Genomic DNA, 7,553 nt, shown 5'->3' with positions numbered 1-7,553 from the left:
CATACAATGAATTTAATCATTTTCTATAAAAAAAAAAAAAAAGAATTGCAGTGTTCTCAAACATAACATCATGACACATCCAACCACCTACAACAATTGTCACACACATGGTAAGGACCCCACGTAAATCGTCTCTCCAAATGCCTGATTACAAAGCTCAAAAAAGGGTTTTAATCAGAGGGGGTAATGGGGTAAGGCCTCCACTATCGCCCCCCAGTGGCAGGGTAAGGGTCAGTCTTTTGGTCCATTCCACAGGGATTCTCTGAACAGCATTGATCAAAACCTGATCAGGTGGAGGTGGAAATCAGAGGATGGGCTTATTGTAATGCATGGAATAAAGAATGGTATAAAACATACATCAAACACATGTGTTTGATACCATTTCTTACTCCATTCCATGCATTTCAATGAGCGTGTCCTCCGATTTCTACCTCCACCAGCCTCCACTGATCTACATTAATATGCAACATACTATATCTGAAATAACTTGGTGTGTTATGAAGATGATGCAGTGTATCTGTACCAGATTAGTATCATTGACAATAGAAAATCCTCTCTTATCAAGTGTAATCAAGTGCGGAATTGCAATTAGCATGTTCTGTAAAAATGTACAAATTCACAATGTTGATCATCAAAATCCATATTAGTTTATTTTTGGTAATTTTTTCTGTGCTGGGGGTAAGTTGACGCCTCTGGGGGGTAAGTTCTGTGCTCCGTTGACGCCTCCCTCCCTGATGAGCTGAACCACTTCTACGGCCGCTTTGACAGGGACAACAAGGAGGTGGCCATCAAGGCTGTGCTCCCTGCGGATCACCAGCCCCTCACTCTATCCCCCACCGACGTGTGTGCGGCACTGAGCAGGACTAACGCACGCAAGGCTGCTGGTCCTGATGGGATCCCCGGACGCGTCCTCAGGGCCTGCGCTGTGCAGCTGACTAAGGTTTGGACTGACATATTCAACCTGTCCCTAGCCCAAGCAGCTGTCCCCGCGTGCTTCAAAACCACCTCCATCGTGCCGGTGCCAAAACACTCCACTGCAACGAGCTTAAATGACTTCCGACCAGTGGCACTCACGCCCATCATCATGAAGTGCTTCGAGAGGCTGGTCTTAGCTCAACTCAAGACCTGCCTACCACCCACACTGGACCCCTTTCAATTCGCCTACCGGCAGAACAGGAGTACAGAGGATGCCATTTCAACGGCACTCCACTCCGCCCTGTCCCACCTCGACAAGACTAACTCTTATGTGAGAATGCTGTTTATTGACTTCAGCTCAGCATTCAACACCATCATCCCCTCCAAACTGATCTCCAAACTCAGGCAACTGGGCATCAACCCCTCCCTCTGCAACTGGATTCTAGACTTCCTGACCAACAGGCCGCAGTCTGTTAGGCTTCACAACCACACCTCCTCAACCCTCACCCTGAACACCGGCGTCCCACAAGGCTGTGTGCTGAGCCCCCTCCTTTACTCCCTCTTCACCTACGACTGCACACCTGTACATGGCTCAAACACCATTGTTAAGTTTGCAGACGACACAACGGTGATCGGTCTCATCAGCAACAACGATGAGTCGGCCTACAGGGAGGAGGTCCAGCACCTAACAGTGTGGTGCAACGACAATAACCTGGCTCTCAACACCAAGAAGACCAAAGAACTCATTGTGGACTTCAGGAAGTCTAAAGCTGGCGCACACACCCCCATCCTCATCAACGGGACTGAGGTGGAGCGAGTCACCAGCTTCAAGTTTCTGGGTGTCCACATCTCTGAGGACCTCTCCTGGACCCTCAACACCTCCACCGTGATAAAGAAGGCTCACCAGCGTCTCTTCTTCCTGAGGAGACTAAAGAAGGTCCATCTATCTCCTCAGATCCTGGTGAACTTCTACCGCTGCACCATCGAGAGTATCCTTACCAACTGTGTCACAGTATGGTATGGCAACTGCTCGGCATCGGACCGGAAAGCACTGCAGAGGGTGGTGAAAACTGCCCAACGCATCACCGGTTCCTCACTCCCCTCCATCGAGGCTGTCCAGGGCAAACGATGCTTGCGTAAGGCACGCAGCATCGTCAAGGACATCTCTCACCCCAACCATAGACTTTTCACCCCACTCCCCTCCGGGAGGCGCTACAGGTCTCTCCGCACCCGAACCAGTAGGTTCAGAGGCAGCTTCTTCCCTGCGGCTGTCACCCTGCTGAACACGAACACTACACCTACCTGACAACCTACTACCCCCGCAACCCCCACCCCCCCCCCCCCCCCCCCACCCGGACAATTGCACTATTGCACTATTACTCCCCTCCCCTGCTCTTACTCAATACCACTGCTCTTCTGTACATACCTGTTCATACTGTTCATAATGCACATAATGCACATATCCTATATTTTCTTTAATACTACTGCACATACTGTACATACTTGTTTATACGGCATTCCATATTTATATTTATTCTGCATCTACCTCATGTTACTGTTAATACATATATACTGCTAGACTGCATTACCCATACAGCTCATATGCTGCTACACTGCTCATACTGTAACTATTTATTCTGCTATAATGCTACTGCTACTCACATACTGCTATACTGCACTGCTATATTATACTGCTTATATTATACTATATTATACTGCACTACTACTGATCATATATTGCACTACCTGTAAATACTGTTCATTGCACTTTCTGCTATTTTGCACTTCTGGTTAGACGCTAACTGCATTTCGTTGTCTCTGTACTTGTACTCTGCACAATGACAATAAAGTTGAATCTAATCTAAAAAAAAAAAAAAGGGCTCATTTTACTCTTCTTTGGGAAGGCCAGTGGAGCAGGTCAGGATCCTCCCTAGACGCCTGAAGAACCCTCAAACTTGTCCCTTCTTCTTCTTCTTCTTTAGGAGAATTCCATCTCCAGGATCTGAAAAAATAGAAAAAAACATATTTTATTGTTTATAGTTTATTGATCTTAGTTTATCCATCCATCAAAGTAACTGTTTTGACACAGAGATGTAACATGTCAAAAGTGTGTCTTGAATTAAGACTCATTTCTTAATTTAATCAGCACACAAGTACGTACCACTGCTGCTCTCAGCTGCCTCTCTGCTGCATTTTGCAGGTTCTCCGCAGCATGTCTGTGACTCTCTCCTGCAATCCGCAGGTTCTCCACGGCATTCCGCTGCCTCGCTCCTGCATTCCGCAGCTTCTTCGCGGCATTCCTCCGCCTCGCTCCTGCATTCCGCAGGTTCTCCGCGGCATTCCGCCGCCACGCTCATGCAATCCGCAGGTTCCGCCGCCCCGCTCCTTCATTCCTCGCTCATGCAATCTGCAGGTTCTGCCGCCCCGCTCCTGCATTCCGCAGGTTCTCCGCGGCATTCCTCCGCCTCGCTCCTGCATTCCGCAGGTTCTCCGCGGCATTCCACCGCCTCGCTCATGCAATCCGCAGGTTCCGCCGCCCCGCTCCTGCATTCCTCGCTCATGCATTCCGCAGGTTCTCCGCGGCATTCCGCCGCCCCGCTCTTGCATTCCGCAGGTTCTCCGCGGCATTCCGCCGCCTCGCTCCTGCAATCCGCAGGTTCTCCGTGGCATTCCGCCACTTCGCTCCTGCATTTCGCAGGTTCTCCGGGGCATTCCGCCGCCTCAATCCTGCAATCTGCAGGTTTTCTGTGGCATTCCGCCGCCTCCCTCCTGCAATCCGCAGGTTCTCCGCGGCATTCCGCTGCTACGCTCCTGCATTCCGCAGGTTCTCCGCGGCATTCCGCCGCCTCGCTCCTGCATTCCTGTGGCATTCCGCGGCATTCCGCTGCCTCGCTCCTGCATTCCGCAGGTTCTCCGAGGCATTCCTGTGCCTGTCTCTCTCCCTCTCCATCCATCAAAGTAGCTATTTTGACACAGAGATCAAACATGTTAAAAGTGTGTCTGTTTAATAAGCCTATTTTCTCATCATGACATTAGACTGTCTCCAAAATTAATTGTCCCCAAGTACTCACCACCAGTGCATTAATCTGCCACGATGCAGCATTCTGCTCCCTCACCACAGCATTCAGCTGCCTCAGTGCTGCTCACAAGTGTGATCGGCTCAGCAGGCTGTAAAGAAAGATAATAAAACAGTATAAGAGTTGGAAAAACTATTGAATTTCACTTTCATAACGTAAATGGACGTGATCCCTTTTCCTTACAAGAACTGTCAGAACATTAACTACAACAATCACTTAGCCATCAGCCAATTAGCTGTTCCACCAGTGAGTTCAAGTTTAAGTGATAACCACATAGCGGTCAATACAGTCTGAAAGCATATAACAAAATATATTGGACTAGAATTAAACAAAATCAAGCAGAGCATTTCAGATGGCTTTTATATCTTACCACAGTGGCCAGGAGTGGTCCAGTAGTAAGGCCCACACATGTCTTTGTGAGCTGAAGGCCCACCAGACACTTGAGGTAGGTCTCCACACCTCCATGAGCTATTGCTACCCAGAGGCCAGAGCCTGTAATCTGCTCCATCTCGGTCAGGATGTTCTGGACGAGCATGGAGACTTGAGAATGGTGGATAAGTCCATGACTGACCTCCTCTACTGCCTCAATCCAGGGGAAGGAGCAGAGAATGTTGGTTACCTCGACCCTTGGACCTCAGCGGACAATGGTCTCCTTGACAATCTGTACTACCACCCTGTACAGACCCTCAAGGTGGTCAGGGACGAGGTGGGAGGAGGCCATCTTCTTTTTAAACGCCATCTCACTGACTGCATCCCGGACCACCGCCCTGGCATCGAAGGGGGCGCCATCGAAGTCGAGGAGGCTGAAGTTGTTTGATGCCTCCTCAAACTTCATAAATACGGCCCGCACCATGTCCCGTGACACATCGTTACTTAATGCGTTGAGACGTGCCACGGGGACATCACCAAACTGCCTCAGGTACTTTGACGCAGCTTGGGCTACCAGGCCATAGATGTCCTCGACGGCAGCACGTTTTCTGGCCTCCGCCTTGGCCCTATCCGACTGCCTGTTTGGCATTGGCCCTGGTTCGTCCTCTAGTAGGTGCTTGAGTGATATCCTCACCACCTCTGGGATGAGGTCATCTCTGGCAGAGCCGAGGAACGCCTGCAGAGGGATGTACAACTCCTCCCTCTTTGCGGAGTGAACAGGGCCTCTCCTCCCGCGCCTGTTGCCCCTCTTGGGCCCAGCTATGATGGAGGCTGGGAATCCAGAGAAGATGGGGAGGAGGATTTTGTGAGCAGTTGTCTCTGCTGCCGGGCGGAACTATTCTAAAAAAAGCTGCAGTCCCTCAGTGGTTATCTTCATAGGAGAGGGAGAGAGAGAGAGGGGGGGGGGGGGGGAGTGAGACAGAGTTAAATCAACTCAACCAAGGCCTTTCTGGTGTTCCTATAGAACACAACAGGATGTTGTCATACATACTGTTCTGTAGAACTGCCTTGAGAGGCGCTGTTCTCTCTGGAGCTCCTTCTCCATCTTGTCCAGACGGAGGAGCCTCCGTGCAGTCCAGGCCTATAAAACATATGATGTCACTTTCAACAGTGCTTACTGGTCAAGAATAAACTCACCACCATGTTTGTGATTCTCAGTGAATATAAACAGTATGTTGGCCTACGATGCTATAATCCTTACCACTTCAGCCAGATAAAGCTCCCTTAGCTCTGTGCCCTGACTGAAGTCATGACACCTCCTATGAAAAAAGGAAAACATTTGTCAGTTCTCTCTCTCTCTCAACAAATTGTGCATATATGATTCTAACACATCTAGTTTCTAACTTTAAAGTAAATCTAAAACTGAAGAGTACAACCTACCAAGCAGTTGATAATTATCTATTTATGAGCACCAAAGCTTAACTTACTCTTCCAGGAAGAGACTCCCAGCCATCAGCCAATCCTTCATGTGGCAGAGGGTGATGTTGGATGGCACTTTCCTCTGGTCATTCATGGCCAGGAACAGTCTCATGAGCTTTTTCTGCAAGATAGAGTTCTCCATTAGTACCTAAAGCAGCAAATATGAGGCAAAACATATTTTCTTTGGAAAATAAGTATAACTTACGTCGACGTATGCACGCACGTAAGCACACACGCACGTGCGCGCACACAGACACACACTCCTACTGTACTGTGGGTAATCCAGCAGCACCAAATAACAGCTGTAGGCAACAGTACGCACGCAGGCACGCAAACGCACGCGCGCGCACACACACACACACACACACACACTACTAGGCCGACTAGTACTGCTGTGGTTATGCATGCACGCAAGTAAGCACGCGCGCGCACACAAGCCCAAACCTACGCTCGCACATACACACACGCGCGCGCACACACACACACACACACACACACACACACACAGTGGGTAATTGAGCAGCACAGCTATGGGCAATCAGTTGTAGGCAACAGTTCTAAAAATACTTTTAAACAAAACTAAAAAACCGTCAACTTAAAATACTTTTGGTATTTGGATGCCTACCTTACTGCGTACAAGACCAGGCAGGTAAATGTTGGGTTTTGATTGCAGTATCTAGAGAACAAGTATGTATCTACTACAGAGATCGCTAATGCAAGAGGTTTGTTTAGTGAACGCTTTGGTGTTGAATACTGACTGACTGATCCAAAGTTCTGTCGGTATGACGCGCGGTCATTATTACGCGACATGGCGGGCCTTAAACGTAAATCCAGGACCATGCAAAATCTATTCAATGAATTCAGTTTGCAAATTCTCAATAACAGAGAGAACGTCTGGGAAACAAGTCAACTTGACTCCTTTGAATGAGTGCTAGACAGCGTGATATGCATGTGTGTAGACCAGTCGGTGTATGAGTGCGGTGAGCGCTGCTGTAGGCCTGTGCTGTAGTTCGGTGTGACAGACAGTGCGCGCCGCGGCGCTGTGTGCGGATGAGATAATCGGTGTCTCTGTTCAGCGCTAACCTCCAGCCCCACCTGTCTCACAGCTCTCAGCCTTAACGAACAAGTGTAATTCCACCAAGACTCCCAACAACAACAATAGGCAGGTTAGAAAAAATACACAATATTCTTTAATAGAAATTCATGAGTTATAATCAATCAGTCATATTAAAAAGATCTACAGGCTCAGGGGGGGGGGGGGGTACTCTTGGCAGAAAGCATGAGCTGTGGCCTAGTCAATGTACTGGAGCATTTCAGTCTCCTACGATATCAATACTTTAAACGGTACAGGGCACGGTACAGAGGCACAGCATACAGCATGCATAAGTGGTAAAAGCACAATCTGAATAGATGGGGGCACAAGAGGAACTAGACAGTACACTTCACACAGTGAGGGAGTACAATATAAAACAGCAAACCAACTGACATCAAGGGGTTGTAAAACAACTCAAATGGGAGAATACAATCCTATGGTGCTAAGGAAAATAACCACTGCACACTTCACGGTCAATATAGTCATAACAAAGTGACATCCCTGCACATAGGTAAACCTTAGGTAGATATAAGGCTAGAAATGTATGCCCTTACTAGTACACAGTAGGCTAACCACATCTTTCTGGCCTTAGAGTTTCCCTAAAGGAATTGTAGATCAAT

The sequence above is a fragment of the Argentina silus genome, assembly GCF_951799395.1.
Source record: "Argentina silus genome assembly, chromosome: Y".
Classification (NCBI taxonomy): domain Eukaryota; kingdom Metazoa; phylum Chordata; class Actinopteri; order Argentiniformes; family Argentinidae; genus Argentina; species Argentina silus.
The sequence above is the reverse complement of the archived record's forward strand: the minus strand, read 5'-3'. Positions refer to the sequence as shown.